Source organism: Lacerta agilis, chromosome 8, assembly GCF_009819535.1.
Source record: "Lacerta agilis isolate rLacAgi1 chromosome 8, rLacAgi1.pri, whole genome shotgun sequence".
NCBI lineage: Eukaryota > Metazoa > Chordata > Lepidosauria > Squamata > Lacertidae > Lacerta > Lacerta agilis.
Window position 1 is genome coordinate 81096598 of NC_046319.1, and position 21908 is coordinate 81118505.

The window sequence follows — 21908 nt, forward strand, 5'->3', positions numbered from 1 at the left end:
AATTAGAAGACGCCTGCTTCTTGGGAGGAAAGCAAGGACAAAGAAAGCAAGGAAAGCTAGACAGCATCTTAAAAAGCAGAGACATCACCTTGCCGACAAAGGTCCGTATAGTTAAAGCTATGATTTTCCCAGTAGTAATGTACGGAAGTGAGAGCTGGACCATAAAGAAGGCCGATCGCCGAAGAATGGATGCTTTTGAATTATGGTGCTGGAGGAGACTCTTGAGAGTCCCATGGACTGCAAGAAGATCAAACCTCTCCATTCTCAAAGAAATCAGCCCTGAGTGCTCACTGGAAGGGCAGATCCTGAAGTTGAGGCTCCAGTACTTTGGCCACCTCATGAGAAGAGAAGACTCCCTGGAAAAGACCCTGATGTTGGGAAAGATGGAGGGCACAAGGAGAAGGGGACGACAGAGGACGAGATGGTTGGACAGTGTTCTCGAAGCTACTAACATGAGTTTGGCCAAACTGCGGGAGGCAGTGAAGGATAGGCGTGCCTGGCGTGCTCTGGTCCATGGGGTCACAAAGAGTCGGACACGACTGAACGACTGAACAACAAGTACAAGATTGCCTCTCCAGATGGCAATCACAGAATTGTAGAGATGGAAGCGACCCCCCCCTAGGGTCATATTCTAGTCCAACCCCCTGCAATGCAAAAGAATCTCGGAAGGCTTAATTAAGAGGAGAGTCTGCCACCTTCCTAGGTTGTCTGTTCCACTGTTAAACAGCTCTCAGCCCCCAGAGAGCTCCTCTTAATATTTGGTTGGAATAGCGTTCCTGGTATTTGGTTGGAATCTTCCCTTCTTGCCATTTGAATCCGTTTCTCCCACCCTCTGGGGCAGCAGAAAGACAAGTTTGCTCCATCATCCATGGGACAACCCTTCAAATAGTTAAAGGCAGGTAGCGTGCTCTGGTCCATGGGGTCAATCAATCCATTTATTTATTGCATTAGCCATATGGCCGTAGCACATAGTAAAAGACCAGGCAGTGGCATGGCACAATTACACAAAGAATACAACAGATACAGTTAAAACATTGGAGGTAAAATCGTGCTGGACAATACAAATAAAAAGCAATAGCCGGGCATGACGACAGAGTCCATGTCAGGAAGATACATAAGGCTAAGGGAAGTTAGCCAAAAAGGTGGTCCTGAGTTTCAGGGCCTGTAATATGTAGATGGCCGCTCCACGTGAAATCAAGGGGTTGGCATCTACCAGTAAGTATTTCATGCGGTCAACGTCTCTGGCGATAGTCGGCGGGATTAGAGGGAGAAGCCTAGGTCTTATTGAGGCATATAGTGGGCAGTAGAGGAAGAAGTGAATAAAGTCCTCTATGGTCCATGGGGTCACGAAGAGTCGGACACGACTAAACAACAAAGCATATTACTACTCAACCATTCCTCATAAGGCTTGGGTGTCCAGACCCACATGGGAAAGGGAACGGTGGGTGGTCTCGTATAAACCCTCCACTAATACACCATTGGGACGCGGGTGGCGCTGTGGGTTAAACCACAGGGGCTAGGGCTTGCCGATCAGAAGGTCGGCGGTTCGAATCCCCGCAATGACGGGGTGAGCTCCCGTTGCTCGGTCCCAGCTTCTGCCAACCTAGCAGTTCGAAAGCACGTCAAAGTGCAAGTAGATAAATAGGTACCGCTCCGGCGGGAAGGTAAACGGCGTTTCCGTGCGCTGCTATGCTTCGCCAGAAGCGGCTTTGTCATGCCGGCCACATGACCCGGAAGCTGTACGCCGGCTCCCTCGGCCAATAAAGCGAGATGAGCGCCGCAACCCCAGAGTCGTCCGCGACTGGACCTAATGGTCAGGGGTCCCTTTGCCCTTTACCTAACACACCATTATTGCGTCAATGGCATAGCCTCGTAGAGTTGGGCAGGAGCACGAGGCTCATCTAGTCCAGCCCCCTGCAATAGAGGAACATTTCACCCAGGGCCCTGAGAGTCCCGTGCTGTAGAAGTGGAGCTATACATGTTGCAGAATACCACCCGCAGGGGGGAAATGCCAGTCCGGAAGGCCCCGAAACCAGAACATAGCGCAGTGAAGACTGGCAGTGGCTCTCAAGGTTTTAGAAGTCTCCTTTTGGGGGTCCATAACTGACCTCAGTGGCTAAGGGAGCAGAAGGTCCAGGGAACAGGGAGAGACAGGCAGCAGTTCCCTCTGCCATCCTAGAGACATTAGGCCATGTCTAAAATTACTTCTCAGTCACCAGCAATCAGAAGAGGGGCTGACATTCATGGGGGGGTGGGGGTGGGGAGGCCCAGTGCAGTCTTTGAGGCCCCTAATCAGGCCGAAAAGAGAATCACCGCTGTGATTCCCACACTGCAGGGGGCCAGGCTAGATGAGCCTTGGGGGTCCCTTTGGGCTCTGCAATTCTCCTGCCCGTCTGCCCCTTCTTCTTAACACCCAACCTGAAGAGGAGTCCTGGGGCGTTTGAAAGCTCGGTCTCCACTTCCGCTGGTCCTACTTAAAGGTTGCAACTCAACTGTTCCTTTTGGGTACCTACGATTGGCTGAGGTTCCTGCATTGCAGGGGGTTGGACTAGATGACCCCAGGGTCCCTTCCTACAACTCTACGGTTTTATGATACTTTCCCAGCTGGACCAACATGGAGCTTCATTTGTGCTCTGGCCTTAATTCCAGAATCCTTTTTTGAGCCCCAGGAGTCAGATCTGGAGCTTGCGAAGGCCCCTGGGGACGTGCAGAGTACATTCCTCACTAAGCAACCAGCCCTGCACGTTACGCATTTTCGCCAGGAACATTCGCCAGGTGCTTTTGTTGTACACTTTTAGACGCCTGCTAAATATATATATTTCAGCAAGCCGATCTGTCCGGACGTATAATTTAGTCATGCAATACTTGTTTTCGAATTCGGCTAGCTTTTATCTGCGTGATTATTTCACTGTTTTATGTACACAGCTGAGAGATTTGCTGATTATCAAGCGGTTTGTAAAATTTATTAAATAGTTAAGTGTGTGGACTAGATCATCCGGAGTGGAGGGCTTAATTTCTTAAACAGGGCTTAGAACCCCAGAACCTCTCTTTTTATAAATTAACCATGGGCTGGACTATCAATTTGTCTGGCTCAACCTGGCACAGACTCGAAAGGAGTAAAGTTTGCCAAGGCAAAAGAATTTTTAAAAGCAAGCCTGCTGGATGTCAGGCATGGTGTGGCAGATTTGGGCAGGGGAGCCCATTATTATTTGCTACCCTGAGGGCAAAGAGCCGAGTGCAAATCTGTACTCAGCTATGATGCTCACTGGTTTTTTTTTTGGGGGGGGGGTTCCTTTTCACAGCCTCATCCGCCTCGCAGGGTTGTTCTGAAGATAAATGGGGATAGCCCACACTAATGTACACGTGCGTTTTACCTTAAGCTGCACTGAGTTTTTGTAAATAAATAAAAAAAGCAACCGGTAAATTTAATTAATTTAATTTAACCCATTTTAATGTATGTGTTTATTTACTGTTGCAAGCGGCTCTGAATTCTCAAGTTGGAAGGGACCCCGAGAGTCGTCGGGTCCAACACCCCCTGAGAGATTTCCGTATATTAAACGGTGACTAATACGTGTATAATTAATTGTAACCGTATAATTAAATTTATAAGAGGGGAACTTCACCACCACCACCATGCGCAAAAGCCCAGGCCGCGCGGCTGCCCAGGAGGAGAAGGGAAAACACTCTGCACGTGTTCAGGGGACCTCTCTCGCGCCGTGGGAAGAGGAGCCCCAACCCAAGAGAATGGGGGTCCCCCCACCCACGTCTCCACGGCTGTCCTTCCCCAAGCGCGCAATGCGCCCCGCCGCTGCTCACCTCCGTCCCGGCCGGTGGATGGAGAGGAGGCGGGTGGTCTCTCCGGGGCTCCCAAGGGGGCTTCTTCTGGCCGCCGCTTCCGCCTGCTCATGCCGCCGCCGCCGTCGGGGCATCGTGCCGGGTTCCCATCGGGGTCCCTTCTCTCGGCAGGTGCGCTTGGCCCTGGGGCGCAGAGAGGAGCAGGGGAAAGAAGGAGGGCGCCCCGGCTCAGCTGCGCTCGCCCGGCTCAGACAGCCCCGACTGAGCAGCAGCTGCCCGACGGCTCCTTTCCCCGGAGCCAGCCGCCTGCCCGCCCTCCTTCCCTCTCTCCCGGGGCGGGGAACCGGGGTGGGTGGGGGGAGCAGCCTTAACCCTCTCCTCGCCGGAGCCTCCGCGGAGAGCCCAGCAGTCAGAAGAACCGCGGAACTGGAAAGGGACCACCAGAGTTCGTCCGGCCGCCCAACCCCAGGCTGCGACGCATGAATCTTTTGCGCCCCAAGTAGAACTCGAACCCACGACCCTGGGGTTAAAAGCCTCACGCTCTAACGACCGAGCTATTGCAACCGCCGTCTAAGGAGCCGCTTCCCTCTCTGGGGTGGGTATGCATGGGGTGGGGGCACCCCCCTCGACAGAGATATTTTACCCCCCCCCCACAGCCCACTCACAGGCAGCCCCTTTGAGAGAAGGCTAAAAAATGGATTGGGGGGGTGGGTTTGAGACACAGCCATTTCCTGTATACGGTCCCTGGTTAATAGGACTGCCCCCCCCCCCAAAAAAACCTGCATGCTTCAATGCCAGCAGATTAACAGAAAGTTGTTGAGGACTAGCCGCATGAGTGAGCTTGGGTACTTTGAGCTCTGAAGAGTTCCCCTGGGTTGACGGGTCTGTGGGTGAGCTGCTGAAGCTGAACCCCCAAAGATGGGAGTGGGGAGGATCCCTCTCCAGAGTGGGTGGGGGGTGTGTGTGGAACACACGGGTCCACTTGGCAGCCCCTAAGAGCGAGGCGAAGCCTTTCGAGACTGCCCCCTGCCCCCCTCCTGAATTAGTCCATGGGGCGAATGAATCGCGGCCCACCCCTGAGCAGGGTTCACTTCCTCAAGACCAGCTTGGGAACAGGATACCTGGGCTCAGGACCCTCTGCCCCGAGTTCGAGATTAACCCGACGGGTGCGTGCTTTGCCAGCCAACACCCACGGTGATAATTAACCGACGCAAAACCGCGGATGGTACACATGAGCGCCTTCTCCAGTGAAGCTGAACGCTGGAAGATTTGGGGTTGGAGAAAAGGGGCTACTTATTCGCACAAATGCATGGTTAAACTGTGGAACTCCCTGCCACAGGAGGCAGCGATGGCCAGCAGCTCAGATGGCTTTCATAGAGGACTGCACAAATTCATGGGAGCGTAAGCCATGGCTGCTGGTGCCATGCTCTGCCTCCACAGCCGAGAGACAGCGATGCTTCTGAATTCCTTGAAACCACGGGGGGGGGGCTCTCCTGCTTGGATCCTGCTTGTGAGTTTTCCTCTGGGAGGCCCCTGTGAGGACAGGATGCTGGACTAGGTAGGCCCTTCACCTGACCCAGAAGCATGGCTTTTCTCATATTCTTAACGGAACCTCCAGCTCCAGAGGCAGTCTACCCGTATTCCTAGGTTCTGAGGGGCATTTGGCCACCGTTGAGAACGGGAAGGCTGGACAAGATGGGCCATTGGCCTGACCCAGAGGCCAGGGCTCTTAGGAACGGGAGGTGCGTTCCCCCGCTTTCCTCCAGGAAATGGCGGCCCCCTCCATCGCACATGGCCGCAGCAAGCTGTGCCTCTTCCCCCAACCCAGTGGAAATCTCTCAACGGCACTCCTGTAACAATAAAGGATTGTTCTTGGCAGGAAACAATTAAAAGGCCTTTTCTTGGAACCAAGGAGTCACATCCAGGGGGACCCCACCCTCTCCTCCTCTCCCGTCCTCGGAGCTGACGACGCAACCTCAGTCCTCCCTCCCAGAGCCCAGGGAAGGATTCTCAAGAGAGACGGTTGACATTCTGACTGCAACCCATCTTTAACTTACTTTTCCTTGTCTCCCTGTGATTCCTGCACTGCAGGGGGCTGGACTAGATGACCGTTGGGGGTCCCTTCCGACTCCACAGTGCTAGGATCCCCCTCCCATACGTGACCTTCAAATCAAGCACCCAGACCAGAATTTTATAATTTAAGGTTTTCAATAAGAAATGTCTTTTTTTTCTTTAATGCCCAGATTTCAAATGAGTGCAGAAATTGATTTGATTTCTCATTCCTGAGGACCTTCGTGATGTTGATCTGCCCTGAATTGTTCCCGGTGTCTCTAACATGGATTAGATGCCCCAACCTCTGGCTTTCAGAAGAGACAAGAGACATCCCACCCCCCACCCCTCAGTCTTTAACCACCTGATTGTACTTAAAATGGGGTGGGTTTTTTTGTAATTTTCCACTGCTTATGAAACACAACATGAGGGGTTAGATTGTTCTTCCCCTTCCTGACAAATTTTCCCTATGAGGTTTTTGGGATCCTGGGTGGCACCAATAGCCCACTCCTCCTCCATGAATTTGGCCCGTCCTCTTTTTAAAGCTATCAAGGATGGTGACCATCACTACCTCCTGTGGGAGGGGGTTCCACAGTTTAACAATGGGGTATGCTTGGCCTGGAAAAGAGCAGACTGAGAGGAGATATCAGAGCCATTTTCAAATATCTGAAGGGTCTGGCTGTCACATGGAATAGGGAGCAGGCTTATTTTCTCCTGCTCTGGAGGGTAAGACTCGAACCCATGGCTCCAAGTTGCAATAAAGGGGATTCCACCTAAACAAGAGGGAAGAACTTTCTGACAGTAAGAGCTGTTTGATCATGGGATGGAAGGCAGTTGATTCTCCTTCCTATGGAGGTTTCTAAGCAGAGGTCTGCCATGGATGCCTTAGCTGAGATTCCTGCATTGCAACGGGGTTGGACTGGATGACCGCCCGAGGTCCCTTCCAACTCTACAATTCTATGAACTTTCTTCTTCTTTGGCGATCACCCGTAGCCGAGTAAGATTGTCTTCCACGAACACGGTTTTAACAATGAGTCCGTAAGTGACTGTGGAGGCCAATTCTGGACCCACACGTCCTTCCACAGTGGGGACATTGGTTCCCAGACAGGAGTTGATCATGGTGTGGATTTGCCAAGCGTAGCTTCCTCTTGGCACGTTTCTCCCTTGCGTCCTGAGTTTGAGACTTTCTTTTATCTGTCTCGAATCTCCCAGCTTTCAGCCTCATGGGTTATAAGGTAAAGGTAAAGGGACCCCAGAACATTAGGTCCAGTCGCAAACAACTCTGGGGTTGCGGCGCTCATCTCGCTTTACTGGCCGAGGGAGCCGGCATACAGCTTCTGTGTCATATGGCCAGCATGACTAAGCCGCTTTCTGGCGAACCAGAGCAGCGCACGGAAACGCCGTTTACCTTCCCGCCGGAGCGGTACCTATTTATCTACTTGCACTTTGACGTGCTTTCAAACTGCTAGGTTGGCAGGAGCTGGGATCGAGCAACGGGAGCTCACCCCGTCACTGCGGGGATTCGAACCGCCGACCTTCTGATCGGCAAGCCCTAGGCTCTGTGGTTTAACCCACAGCGCCACCCGGGTTGTACACGAGTTCAAATGAGAGCCTTGCATAATTTTATAAATGTCACCTGTGCTTATTCATATAAGGGATGAAAGCAGGAACAGGGACTCAGGCCCAGCCTGTGTTACAACAAGTGCTCTGTTTGCTAAAACCAGGCGAAGTATAGATCGTGCTAAAAAATCTCCCCATCCATCTCTTCCCCTCTCCACACCTTGCATCATCCTTGCTTTCGCTAATCTTGAAATCTCAGGTAATTGCACGAGGCTGCTGCTGAGATTACTGGCCTTAAGCCACCATACTTTTAATTCAGTTTCTTGCCCACCTGTTGACCTCCGGTTGCCCGGGACTACGATTCCCATCAGCCCTCCAGCCGATGGGAGTTGTAGTCTGAAGCACCGGGAGGGGTCAGCAGGCTGGCAGTTCCTGCTGGCACCCTCCTGCCTCGAAAGACAATGGAGTGCGCCGTCAGAGGGATGGCGAAGTTGTCTGCCGTGAGCGTCTTGTGCCGTTTTAAATTCCACGTGTCCTCCCTGCTGGCTCTGAAAAGACGAGACACTCTCAAAGTGGTCAATAAATGCTCAAATAATTGCTTTAATCTGCTAATTCGTGGCTCTGGGGGAGGAGGAGGAGGAGGCGGAAACCTCCCAGCAACTGGGATGACTGCATTCCAGACCGACACTGAGGTTTCCCCTCTGCCTTCTCCTCTCTCAAATATTATTGTCTTGGCCAGAGCTGGCAGCTGCAGGATTGGGTCATTTCGCATCTCGCCGCTCCAAAACATTCCCAATAGCTGCGTGTCAGAGTGGAATGTGCATGCATGCATGCATATATTGCGTTTATTCTTTCGGTGCATTTCTACCTTCCTCTACCCCCCCCCCCCGAAGGAGCTTAATTAATTGATTAATTAATTAATTCATTAATAATATAGGCCAGGTTGCGAGCTCAGTGCAGGAATGTTACAAGAGCTCCACAAGGGACAAAGGCAACAGCCCCCTTCTTGTTTGCCACTCCCTGCCAAAGCGGTATCCAAAGGTAGACTGTCTCTGAACATGGAGGCTCCGCTTAGCCGTTGTGGCTAATAGCCCCGCTGGTAGACGTTTCCTGCTCCTCGCCGTTATCTCGTCCCCGTTCAGAGTTGGTGACCGTCACAATATCTCGGTGGCTGCAAAGTGCATAAACTGATGAACTGACTGCACGGCCAGCACCTCTGGGAGACCTTTCCTATTGTTGGAACGCTTCTCGGCCACCCCAGTTCACACACCCTCAGCCCCCCGGCCCCTGCTTTTTTTGACCACATCACACACCGGCCTTGTTTAAACCGCACTGGCTCCCGATTTGTTTCTGGGCTCGGCTCCAAGTGCTGATTCTCCTTACCTATTAAGGCCTCTGTGGATGGTTGAGGCCTGGCGGTTTTGCAGGGAGGTGTGGGCAGGGATGCAGGATCAGGCCTTTTCGGTGTCTGCACCCGGACTGCAGAACTTCCCCCCTTACACCGCTGTTGCCCTTTGGGTGGGTGATTAAGGAATTGTTGCTCCACCGGGCCTTCGGTGCGTTTTAATTTTATCCAGCAATGTGTTTTTTTCGTTTATCCAGCTTATTGTGACTTGAACGCTCTTTCTAAGTGCATTTATTTCTCTTTGCCAAATGCCTTCCGGGCCCTTTCTGCAGACGACAGACAGTCTTAGATGCGCGTCTGCCAATAAAGAAAGACTTATCGAGGGCTGGCGCACTGCTTGGTCTCTCCACACGCGAGAGCCAGTGCGGTGCAGTGGTTTAGAGCGTCAGGCTAAGAACAGGGTTCAAATCTCGTTTTGGTCTCCATCCGCCAGAGCCTGTCTTCGCACGCAGGGGAAGCCCCTAACTCACTGAGGGTTTGAGACACATCGGCTACCCTCAACTGGCTTAGCCGGCCAGTCGAAGCCGTTTCCTGGGATTGTGGCCGCTGTTGCCTTCAGACAGCTTCCAGGAGCCACAGGTGAGAGTTGAGTGCAGGGTGGGGACAAAATACCCCAGAAGGAGTACGACGTGGCCCCCATCAGAAGTACCACCCCTTCCCCTAACACCTCAAATAATTAAGGCCTGGGGTTGGCCACAAGATGCAAGAGGGGACTGGAGGGTTTGGCAAACCTGCCCCAGTGGCTCATTTTGCACATGCAAAAGCCATTTGCTTGAACCCACAGCCGCTAAGTGCGTAATGGGCTGTGGGGTCCAATGGTGGGGGCAGCCCAGAATGGTCAGTGGCGCAAAGAGCCTTCCTTTTCGCTTCCGGTGATGTTCCTTGTCCTGCCAAGTCATTGCACTGGGCAGGAAGAGGGTTGGCTTCCTTTTGCAACTGAGTTCTGCGTCCTCCAAGCTGCTCCTCCTTGGAGGGGGTGGGGAGCCCCACCTCTGCTCACCAGCTGTCCCTCTCGCCTCCTTGCCAAGACAAGGTTGTTTCCACGAGACCCCGGTTCCTTCCTCCTTCCCTATCCAGCAGCTGAATCAGCCAAGCTCTTCTTAACGGTCTTACGGAACCTCCAGCGCCAGAGGCAGTCTACCCAGATTCCTGCATGCCAGTTATTGGAAACCACGGAAGGGGGGGGAGTGGCTCTTGGGCTCGGATCCTGCTTGCTGGTTTCCCAGCAAGGCATCTGGGTGACCGCGGTGGGGACAGGAGGCTGGGCTGGGTCCGATCCTGCAATGCTCTTCTTACAAGTCTAGTGGGTGGGAGCGTTGAGCCCAGAGAAGGCACCCTGTGATGGCAGAGGCAGCTGCCAGGAGCCGCAGGGTCTGGCAGAGGCCACCAAAGCCGGCTCGAAGCTGGGACGCCTAATCCTGTTTGGGTGCTGTGCCTGATGGGCGCTAATATTTTAATAGCACGCCAGTGTTGTTGTTGTTGTTGTTGTTCTTGTGGGTTATTTAAAGATGTTATTATGATTCAACTCCCCCATTCCCTCTTAAGCCCTTTGTGAGTCAGTTGCAAAAGGAAAAAAAAAGTCTAATAAATAGGCAGAAAGCAAGGAGTGGAAGAGACCACAACCCTCTTCTCACTTCCGTTGTTTAAAATATTGCAGTTTTATTACACTGATACCTACAAATTTCCTGCAAAAAGCTCAAGGTGGTCTATAGGGTTCCCCCTCCCGCGTGCACACATTTTACCTTCACAACAACCCTGTGGTGTAGATCAGCTTGGGAAGGGATGGCGGGCCTCAAATCAGAACAAGGACAGGATCACACTTCAAAATGACCTTAACAGATTAGAGAACTGGGCCAGAGCAAACAAGATGAATTTTAACAGGGAGAAATGCAAAGTACTACACTTGGGCAAAAAAAATGAAAGACACAAATACAGGATGGGTGACACCTGGCTTGAGAGCAGTACATGTGAAAAGGATCTAGGAGTCTTGGTAGACCACAAACTTGACGTGAGTCAACAGTGTGATGCAGCAGCTAAAAAAGCCAATGCAATTCTGGGCTGCATCAATAGTATAGCATCTAGATCAAGGGAGGTAATAGTACCACTGTATTCCGCTCTGGTCAGACCTCACCTGGAATACTGTGTCCGGTTCTGGGCACCACAGTTCAAGGAGGATACTGACAAGCTGGAACGTGTCCAGAGGAGGGCAACCAAAATGGTCCAAGCCCTGGAAACGATGCCTTATGAGGAACGGCTTAGGGAGCTGGGTATGTTTAGCCTGGAGAAGAGAAGGTTAAGGGGGGATATGATAGCCATGTTCAAATATATCAAAGGATGTCATCTAGAGGAGGGTGAAAGGTTGTTTTCTGCTGCTCCAGAGAAGCGGACATGGAGCAATGGATTCAAACTACAAGAAAGAAGATTCCACCTAAACATTAGGAAGAACTTCCTGACAGTGAGAGCTGTTCGACAGTGGGATTTGCTGCCAAGGAGTGTGGTGGAGTCTCCTTCTTTGGAGGTCTTGAAGCGGAGGCTTGACAGCCATCTGTCAGGAATGCTTTGATGGTGTTTCCTGCTTGGCAGGGGGCTGGACTGGATGGCCCTTGGGGGTCTCTTCCAACTCTAGGATTCTATGAGTCTATGATTCTAAGACAGCCCCTCCGCAGGGTGGGAGAGCAGCTCTTACCCTCCACTCACCAAGAGCTGCACAGACTGTGAACAGGGGACCAGAGCGAAAGGGGAAGCCTGCTTTTATGAGAACAGGGGCTGATCTCCAGGAGGAACACCAGATCCCAGCGCAGGATTTAATGTGAACAGGCCCTCGCTAAGTCTCTGCCCCAGAGATCTTCCTATGCCAAATCCTTACGGGGTGGTTGAACTGTTAATCTGTGGAATTCCCTTCCGCAGAAGGCAGTGATGGTCACCAACCGAGGTGGCTTTGAAAGAGGATGGGGCAAATTCATGGATGATGAGGGCCGGGCAAGGTTGGCCACTGGCCTGATCCAGCAGGTTCTTCTGATGTTTTTAAGTTATCATAATAAAGTCATAGGATTTTAGAGTTGGAAGGCTCCCCCGGGGTCATCTAGTCTAGTCCAACCCCCTGCAACAATGCAGGAATCGTTTGCCCAACGTGGGGCTAGAACCCGTGACCCTCAGATTCAGAGTCTCCTGCTCTGATGGCGGTTCTTATGAACTGAAGCACGCCACAGCTGGGACCTGGAAGCAAGTTCTGCGGCAACTTTTCCGAAGCAAAGTAGATCTGGATCCGGCCCGTGTGTCCGGACAGAACCCCAGCTTGCCAGGAAGCCCCACAGATGATGCCTTGGAGTGGCGCTGAAGAAAGGGGGAGCAGCGAGAGCACAATAAACAAGCAAGCAAAGAAAAAGGAAAAAAGCAGGTCTGAAAAATTAGAAAAGAATGAGGCTTCTGAACATGCGCAGAGTGTGCAGGCTTCCTCAGCCCCCTGAGCCGTTGCTGCTTGCCTTAGCTGGGGCTGGAGACTCCCCGGTCAGATGATGGGCAGTGCATTTGTGTGGGAGAGAGAAAGGGAGCCAGATCTGGAGCTAAGGACTTCCGTTGCTTCGCTTTCTGCTTGCGGCCTCTTCTAGAAGGAAGCTACATGATATCAACACAGCCACATGGGACGGAGCCAGCGGGGCTTAAGGACGATGCGCTCAATAAGTAAGGGGGGGCGAGGGGCACATGAAGAGGGCAAGCGGGGAGCTGAAAGCTTCCTAAGATCAAATCTGGCACCCTTTTTAGTTTAGTCGTGTCCGGCTCTTCGTGACCCCATGGACCAGAGCACGCCAGGCACCCCTATCCTCCACTGCCTCCCGCAGTTTGGCCAAACTCATGCCAGTCGCTTCGAGAACGCTGTCCAACCATCTCGTCCTCTGTCGTCCCCTTCTCCTTGTGCCCTCCATCTTCCCCAACATCAGGGTCTTTTCCAGGGAGTCTTCTCTTCTCACGAGGTGGCCAAAGTACCGGAGCCTCAGCTTCAGGATCTGTCCTTCTAGTGAGCACCATTGTAGCAGAAGACAACTGGGGACTGGAGGTGGGGAGAGGGAGGCGAGGGGTCTCATCCTTTGCCAACCGAGTGCCCTGCCAATGTTTCGGACTGCGACTCCTATAAATGGCTGAGCTGCCTGGGGGCTGCTGGAATTCGTAGTCCAGGACAACTGGAGAATGCCAGGTTGGCAGAGCCCGCAGTAGGTGGGCAGCTTCTGAGAGGCAGCCGAGATGCTCAGATGTCCTGAGGCCCCCAAGGCAGGAAAATTTCAGGGGCTTTCAACTCAGCCCCGTGGCTCATTGCAGCCTGTGGGTAGTTCTCCGGCGATGGGACTTCTTCTGGCAAATGGACCACCTAGTCCACCCCCCTGTGCTTGCAGCGGCCGACCCGGTGCCCATATGGGAAACCTGCAAGCAGGATTCGAGCACAAGAGTCCTCTTCTAGAATCGTAGAGTTGGAAGGGAACCCCCAAGGGTCATCCAGCCCAACCCCCCTTGCAATGCAGGAATCTCAGCTGAAGCATCCATGACAGATGCCCATCCAAGCTCTGCTTAAAAAGGACCTCCAAGGAAGGAGAGTCCGCCACCTCCCGAGGTCCCACTGTCGAACAGCTCTTACCGTCATAAAGTTTTTCCATGCGTTTATTTAGTCGGAATCTCCTTTCTTGTGACTTGAAGCCACGGGTTCGAGTCCTGCCCTCCAGAGCAGCCCATCTTCTGTGAGATAGCCCTCACAGCCCTGTCTCCTCTCAGTCTCCTCTTTTCCAGGCTAAACATACCCAGCTCCTTCAAGCGCTCCTCGTAAGGCTTAGTTCCCAGCTCCTACAAGGGTCCTGCTTATCTCTACACCCCCCCCCCATTGTTGGTTCATAGCATCTGGTGTTGCTCTAAGGTCCACTGCCTCTGAATGTGGAGGGTCCATTTTTAGCTGGTAGGGCTACCAGCCTACCCAGGTGTGAAGGACAGATCAATCTGCCTTACGTAGAGCCAGACCATTGCCCAAGCAGTGTCTACTCTCAGAGCAGCTCTCCAAGGCTTGGATCAGAGATAAGCCATTCCCATGACTATTACTAGAGGCCCTGTTGAATGGAGGTGTCGGGGGCTGGCTATTTGCAAAGTGCGCTGTCATCGCGGCTGACCTTTGGCCCCAATAAAATGGTCTGCGGTAAACGATGAATCTTCTAAGTTGTTCCTTTTCCTGCCTTTTAAGCTGCATCTTAAAAGAGAGCCAGTGTGGTGTAGTGGCTAAGAGCAGTGGACTCGTAATCTGGTGAACCGGGTTCGCTTCCCCGCTCCTCCACATGCAGCTGCTGGGTGACCTTGGCCTAGTCACACTTCTCTGAAGTCTCTCAGCCCCACTCACCTCACAGAGGAAGGGAAAGGAGAATGTCGGCCGCTTTGAGACTCCTTCGGGTAGCGATAAAGCGGGATATCAAATCCAAACTCTTCTTCTTCATCATCATCTTTCTCTGCCCTGGTCCTACTGCCAATTACGGCAAGGGTGGGTGGGTGGCTGGGGAATCCAGATTCAGTGCCTCGAAAGAGGAGGTGCTGGCTCTGGCTGTTAGCAGGGAAAGCCACGGGGGGAGCAGAGAGAGATTCAGACAAAGAGACGCCAACTCTCCCACACCTGGATCCTAGGAGCAACACATGCCTTTCCCAGAAATAAGCCTCAGGGGTGCCGTCTCAGATAAATGTTTGAAGGACTGAAGGCTCCGCCTCCTTTCGAGGACTCCGCCTGCTGGGTTTCCGTGCTGGGGTCATTGATCTGGGGCTGCCTCCTGGTTGCCGGGGCCCAGAGCAGCAACTCATCCAAGAGAGAGAGCAGGCAGCCTCCTCTGTAGTTCAGTAGAGCTTTTGATTGGTTGGCTTGTTTCTTACAGGGCGTTAGCTAACTCACACAGCGTCAGTGCAGTTAACTCTTTATCCCAAGAAACAAGACAGCCCAGGAGGCCAGGCCTAGTGAGCACAGCGCCTCTTCCCCGTAGATCTTGCCCCAGTGAAGCAGTTGTGGGGGGCTGAAAGTCCCCACCTTCGCCTAGCTCCCTAAGTCTCCTCCTCCACCGGGTCCCTCCCTAGCAATCTGAGACTATGCCGACGGGCCTGTCTCTACTCCGCTCTCTTCATACCTCCTGTTACTGGGAGTCTAGGGGAAAGTGGAGCAGGAGGGGGAAGATTCCCTGGCTTCTTCCCCAGTCTGCCTCCACTCTGCCTCTTGGTCTGGACTGCTCTCTGCCACAGCCTCTTCCCGCTCACCAAACCCTGTCACCCCTTCAGCTTCCAGCATCTCCTCCTCCCAGTCTGCTCCTCCTCCATCTGACCACGTTCCACCACCAATCCCCTAGCTCTGAGCCTTCTCCCCTTGGGGGGGGGTGGTTCCCCAACTGGTGACTCCCCCCACTCCTGCACCCAGCCTGTCCATGACAGTGCTTGCATGTTAGCAGCAGAATTGCCAATGGGTGGGAGCAGACACCCTGACCCGCCTTCCAGTGCCCCGCAGGGCGGCACAAAGCCCCCTGGGTGTTCCTGTGGGCCAACCCTGATGCCAGGCCATGGTTACGTAAAGGTGCTGAGCAGGGATGTTGCAGGCAGAGAGGTGGCCAAACTGCAGCGTTGGGCATCTGTGCGCCAAAGCAAGGATTAACGGCAAGAGAGCAGGTGAGGAGGAGGGTGTTCGTGCTCCCTTGGCGAGGGTGCCAAACCCCAACTGGGCCTGAAGGAGGAGCACCCGGTCAATGCCAGCTGTGAGGGGTCATTTGCGAACAGGAGAAGAGGCCTGGCAGAACAGTATCAACCTGGGAGATGGAACACCTGCAGTGTTTGCCCAGAGAAGTTAATTTCACATGACATCGGCCGGCTCATGTTTCCTCAGCCCTCTTCAAAAGGCTGCAAGGTGATGAGATATTATACAACGCTCAGCAGACTTAGATCCAATCAAACATGAACAAACAAAACCATTAAAAAGAGAGAGAGAGAGCTTCAGGAATCACGCTGACAGCTTCCCATGCAGGCGTGGAGGTCTTGCGCAGCTTCCATACAGAGGCTGCCAGGTCTTTCCTGGAGTGGGGCTGCTGTGGGGCAGCCCCCCCCCCCAAAATGCCCTTCTATCTGTTTCAGTTCGTAAAATGTATGCCCGGCTTGATTGCAAAAAAAGAGTCTCAAAGCGGTTTACAAAGAGAATGGCACAATAAAAGGCTTCTCTGGAGCAGCAGAAAACAACCTTTCACCCTCCTCTATATGGCAACCTTTTCTATATTTGAACATGGCTATCATATCACCCCTTAACCCTTAACCTTCTCTTCTCCAGGCTAAACATACAATAAAAGGCTAAGTAAAAACAACTCTTTAAAACATTCGGAAGATAAAACCAGCAATAAACCAAAGACAGTTTAAAACACACATCCGCATCCTTGATAACTAGGTTTGTTGTTGTTCAGTCGTTCAGTCATGTCCGACTCTTTGTGACCCCATGGACCAGAGCACGCCAGGCACTCCTGTCTTGCACTGCCTCCCGCAGTTTGGCCAAACTCATGTTGGCACCTTGCCGACAAAGGTCTGTATAGTTAAAGCAATGGCTTTCCCAGTAGTGATGTATGGAAGTGAGAGCTGGACCATCAAGAAGGCTGATCGCCGAAGAATTGATGCTTTTGAAATATGGTGCTGGAGGAGACTCTTGAGAGTCCCATGGACTGCAAGAAGATCAAACCTAACCATCCTTAAGGAAATCAGCCCTGAGTGCTCACTGGAAGGACAGATCCTGAAGCCGAGGCTCCAGTACTTTGGCCACCTCATGAGAAGAGAAGACTCCCTGGAAAAGACCCTGGTGCTGGGAAAGATGGAGGGCACAAGGAGAAGGGGACGACAGAGGACGAGATGGTGGGACAGTGTTCTCGAAGCTATTAACATGAGTTTGGCCAAACTGCGGGAGGCAGTGGAGGATAGGCGTGCCTGGCATGCTCTGGTCCATGGGGTCATGAAGAGTCGGACACGACTGAACGACTGAACAACAACAACATTATCTGCCAATGAGAGCAAATCTTTTTCACCTCGGGCAACAGAGAAAGAGAATGATTTTCTCCTTTTAATAAACCCGCACAATGTACACAGCTGAGCGGACTCGGGCAACTGCTGGATTATGTTGGAGATCCCACATATAATAATAAAATATTTGCTATTAAAGGGACCCCTGACCGTTAGGTCCAGTCGCGGACGACTCTGGGGTTGCGGCGCTCATCTCGCTTTACTGGCCGAGGGAGCCGGCGTCCAGTTTCCGGGTCATGTGGCCAGCATGACTAAGCCGCTTCTGGTGAACCAGAGCAGCGCACGGAAACGCCGTTTACCTTCCCGCCGGAGCGGTCCCTATTTATCTACTTGCACTTTGACGTGCTTTCGAACTGCTAGGTTGGCAGGAGCTGGGACCGAGCAACGGGAGCTCACCCCGTCACAGGGATTCGAACCGCCGACCTTCCGATTGGCAAGCCCTACGCTCCGTGGTTTAGACCACAGCGCCACCTGCGTCCCTTATTGCTATTAGATGATGCAAATTTTGGCAAATCCGGGGGTAACTTGCTTGAGGAAACCCATCAGCCCGTGCTACTATGGTGTTAGCCATAACCATGCAAGGGGTTCCATGGAAACGGCCGTTAATTGGCAGCGAAGTCTCTCCGCCCCACCTTCCTCCCTTCCCAGAAGCTGCTGCTGGTGGAAATTAATCATAGAAGGTCAGTTGGGGTTTATTGAGCTTCCCTTCCCTATCCCTCCTCACACACACACACACACACACCCGCTCTAGACTTTTATGCACCTATTCTCTCCCCCCCCCCGCCCAAATTGCTGGTGAACATAGAGTTGGCAATGAGAGCAAATCTTTTTCACCTCGGGCAACAGAGGAAGAGAATGGTTTTCTCCTTTTAATAAACCCGCACAATGTACAGAGCTGAGTGGACTCGGGCAACTGCAGCAGCATAAATTGCCTGACATTGTCAGCAAAGCTTTTATGTTAGATTCCACCTTACTGGGTGGGAGCAGGAGATGGAGTGGGGCTGAGTATTTTCCTCCTCTTCCTCCTCCTCCTCCTCTTCTTCTTCTTCGTCTTCGGCGATCACTCATAGTCAGGTAAGATTGTCTTCCATAAACACGGTCTTAACAATGAGCCCGTAAGTGACTGTGGAGGCCAATTCTGGATCCACACGTCCTTCCACAGTGGGGACCTGGGTTTCCAGGCGGGAGTTGATCACGGTGTGGATTTGCCAAGCGTGCCTTCCTCTTAGGCACGTTTGGGAGGGGTGGCTAATACCCCAGAGGACAGGATCACACTTCAAAATGACCTTAACAGATTAGACAACTGGGCCAAAGCAAACAAGATGAATTTTAACAGGGAGAAATGTAAAGTACTATACTTGGGCAAAAAAAAAATGAAAGGCACAAATACAGGATGGGTGACACCTGGCTTGAGAGCAGTACATGTGAAAAGGATCTAGGAGTCTTGGTAGACCATCAACTTGACATGAGTCAACAGTGTGATGCAGCAGCTAAAAAAGCCAATGCAGTTCTGGGCTGCATCAATAGGAGTATAGCATCTAGATCAAGGGAAGTAATAGTACCACTGTATTCCGCTCTGGTCAGACCTCACCTGGAAGACTGTGTCCAGTTCTGGGCACCACAGTTCAAGAAGGATACTGACAAGCTGGAACGTGTCCAGAGGAGGGCAACCAAAATGGTCCAAGGCCTGGAAACGATGCCTTATGAGGAACGGCTTAGGGAGCTGGGTATGTTTAGCCTGGAGAAGAGAAGGTTAAGGGGGGATATGATAGCCATGTTCAAATATATTAAAGGATGTCATATAGAGGAGGGTGAAAGGTTGTTTTCTGCTGCTCCAGAGAAGTGGACACGGGGCAATGGATTCAAACTACAAGAAAGAAGATTCCACCTAAACATGAGGAAGAACTTCCTGACAGTAAGAGCTGTTTGACAGTGGGATTTGCTGCCCAGGAGTGTGGTGGAGTCTCCTTCTTTGGAGGTCTTGAAGCGGAGGCTTGACAGCCATCTGTCAGGAATGCTTTGATGATGTTTCCTGCTTGGCAGGGGGTTGGACTGGATGGCCCTTGGGGTCTCTTCCAACTCTAGGATTCTCCCCTGCATCCTGAGTTCGAGTGTCTTCAAAGCCCACGACACCTTTGGCAAAGGCTGTTCTCCAACTGGAGCGCTCTCTGGCCAGTGTTTCCCAATTGTCAGTGTTTATACTGTTTAAGGGGTGCAAGGTGTCTGGCTAAGATTGTTTCTACACAAGGGCCCTTAAGTGCTGTCAAAGGGTTGCTTTTCCATACCCAAGTGGAAGTCTTCCAAAAGCAGCTATTCTATTCCCAGTTTAAGAACGGAAAGCGCAATGCCGGTGGGCAACAGAAGAGGTTTAAATACTGTCTCAAGGCAAATCTCGGGTGGAAATGTAGTATAAACACAGACAACTGGGAAACACTGGCCTGCGAGCGCTCCAGTTGGAGAACAGCCTCTACCAAAGGCTTCATGGACTTCGAAGAAGCACAAAGTCAGGAAGAGAGAGAGAAATGAACTAAGAGGAAGCCATATTTGGCACATCCTCATTGTGATCAACTTCCACCCGGAAACCTATCTCCCAACTGTGAAAGCAGAGTTTGGAGTTGATATCCCGCTTTATCACTACCTAAAGGAGTCTCAAAGCGGCTCACATTCTCCTTTCCCTTCCTCTGTGAGGTGAGTGGGGCTGAGAGACTTCAAATAAGTGCGACTAGCCCAAGGTCACCCAGCAGCTGCATGTGGAGGAGGGGGGAAGCGAACCCGGTTCCCCAGATTACGAGTCTACCGCTCTTAACCACTACACCACACTGGCTCTCAACTGGAAGGACGTGTGGATCCAGAATTGGCCTCCACAGTCACCTACAGATGCACCACTAAGACCGTGATCAGTCTTACTCGGCCACGAGTGATCGCCAAGAGAGAGGAATTAAAACAGTAGCTCCACCTCTTCCTTGGTATGGCCCCATGTCACCCAGAAATGCCCCACTCCATGGCCAAGGTCCCTCTCAAAATAGCTCCCCTTCAGCAGACGCCCTTTCCTACATTGAATTAGTAGCTTCCTCTGAGCTGCTTCTGCCCCTTTAATAATGCTTCCTGTTCAGCAAGGGGGTGTCAAAAATCCTTGAATTTCCTGCCACTTACTCAGCTCCTGTTCCCCACCAGAGATTTAATTACTTTTTTCCTCTATTAAAAAAAATCAAATCTGAAAAATAGCTTTGCTTCTGTTTCTGGCATGTACCAGTTTCTCTTCTAGACTTTCGACGGCTGTTTTATAGAACATTGGGACCAGCTTACTATGTTGAAAGGGAGAATAATGACAGTGCTTTTAATTCTGCATACGCTCCAAACCTGGCAGTGAAGCCTAGGTCTCGAACATCACATTTAACGCCAAAATCCAAGTGCTTAACATTTGCGGGCATGGGGGAATCTCTCGATTATTTTGAAACTGACAGGGCCTCAGCAGTCCCGAACTCTCAAGCCGTCGGCTCCAAGAATTGTACATTAACCGAATACCGTATCAAAATATATCAAAAATTCCTTCCAGTAGCACCTTTGGGACCAACTAAGTTTGTTCTTGGTGTGAGCTTTCGTGTGCATGCACACTTCTTCAGATACACTGAAACAGAAGTCACCAGACCCTTATTTATACCCCTCTCCACTCTCTCACTATATATAAGGGTCTGGTGACTTCTGTTTCAGTGTATCTGAAGAAGTGTGCATGCACACGGAAGCTTACACCAAGAACAAACTTAGTTGGTCCCTAAGGTGCTACTGGAAGGAATCTTTGATTTTATCTTTTTGATTAAATCCTAAGTATCATGATGTGTTGTCTGGCAGACATACCATCATGTAGCAAATACTCGGGTGTCGACTGCTAGAATCATCTGGGCACAACATCCAGCATATTGCAAAGGACCATTTGGGGGAGAACAAATTGATTTCTAGAGAGAACGTTTGGAAGAACCTTTGTAACTAGAAATGTGGCAGATTTTTTTTGGGGGGGGAGGCGGTGAAACCCCACAAGGGAAACCTTTTAAGAGAACACAGGAGAAAAATCCTGGTTGGCTTGATTTGGGGCAGGAGTGGGAAACGTCCAAGACTCTCCAAATATCGTTGGACCTCCAGGTACCCCAGGCAGCCTATGCAGTAGTTGGGAGAGGATGGGAGCTGGGAGTCCAGCAACACTGAGAAGCCACCAGTGCCCTGCCCTGATTTAGGCACGGAGGAGAGGGCTGTTGATAGCCACTGGTCCCCGTGTCTGTGGCTCTGCCTCGGAGGCAGCCATGCTTCTGAATGCAAGATGCTGGAAGCCACAGGAGGGGAGAGTGTTGCATCTTCTGGCCGGATCCTGCTTGCTCGTTTCCCATGATGAGCATCTGGTCGGCCACTGTGAGAACAGGATGCCGGACCAGGTGGGCCATTGGGCCTGATCCAGCGGATGCTCTTCTGATATTGAAAAGAGACGGGCAGCACGTATGGTGCTGGAGGAGACTCTTGAGAGTCCCATGGACTGCAAGAAGGTCAAACCTATCTGTTCTGAAGGAAACCAGCCCTGAGTGCTCACTGGAAGGACAGATCCTGAGGCTGAGGCTCCAAGACTTTAACCACCTCATGAGAAGAGAAGACTCCCTGGAAAAGACCCTGATGTTGGGAAAGATGGAGGGCACAAGGAGAAGGGGACAACAGAGGACGAGATGGTTGGTCAGTGTTCTCGAAGCTACCAACATGAGTCTGACCAAACTGCGGGAGGCAGTGGAAGACAGGAGTGCCTGGCGTGCTCTGGTCCATGGGGTCACAAAGAGTCGGACACGACTGAACGACTAAACAAGTCACGTTTCAACCCCAGGTGTCATTTCTTCAGCTAGTTTCTCGTCTCATCTTTACAATCCCGCAAAAAAGTGCCATGTTGCCCGATTGCAGAATTACATAATCCCAGATGAGCTCCCTCCGCTACTTTCTTAAATCCTCTGTGTTTTTTTTAAAGAAAGCAGCGTAGATGAGAGAAACTAATCCAGTAGCAGCAGCAGCAGATCATGAT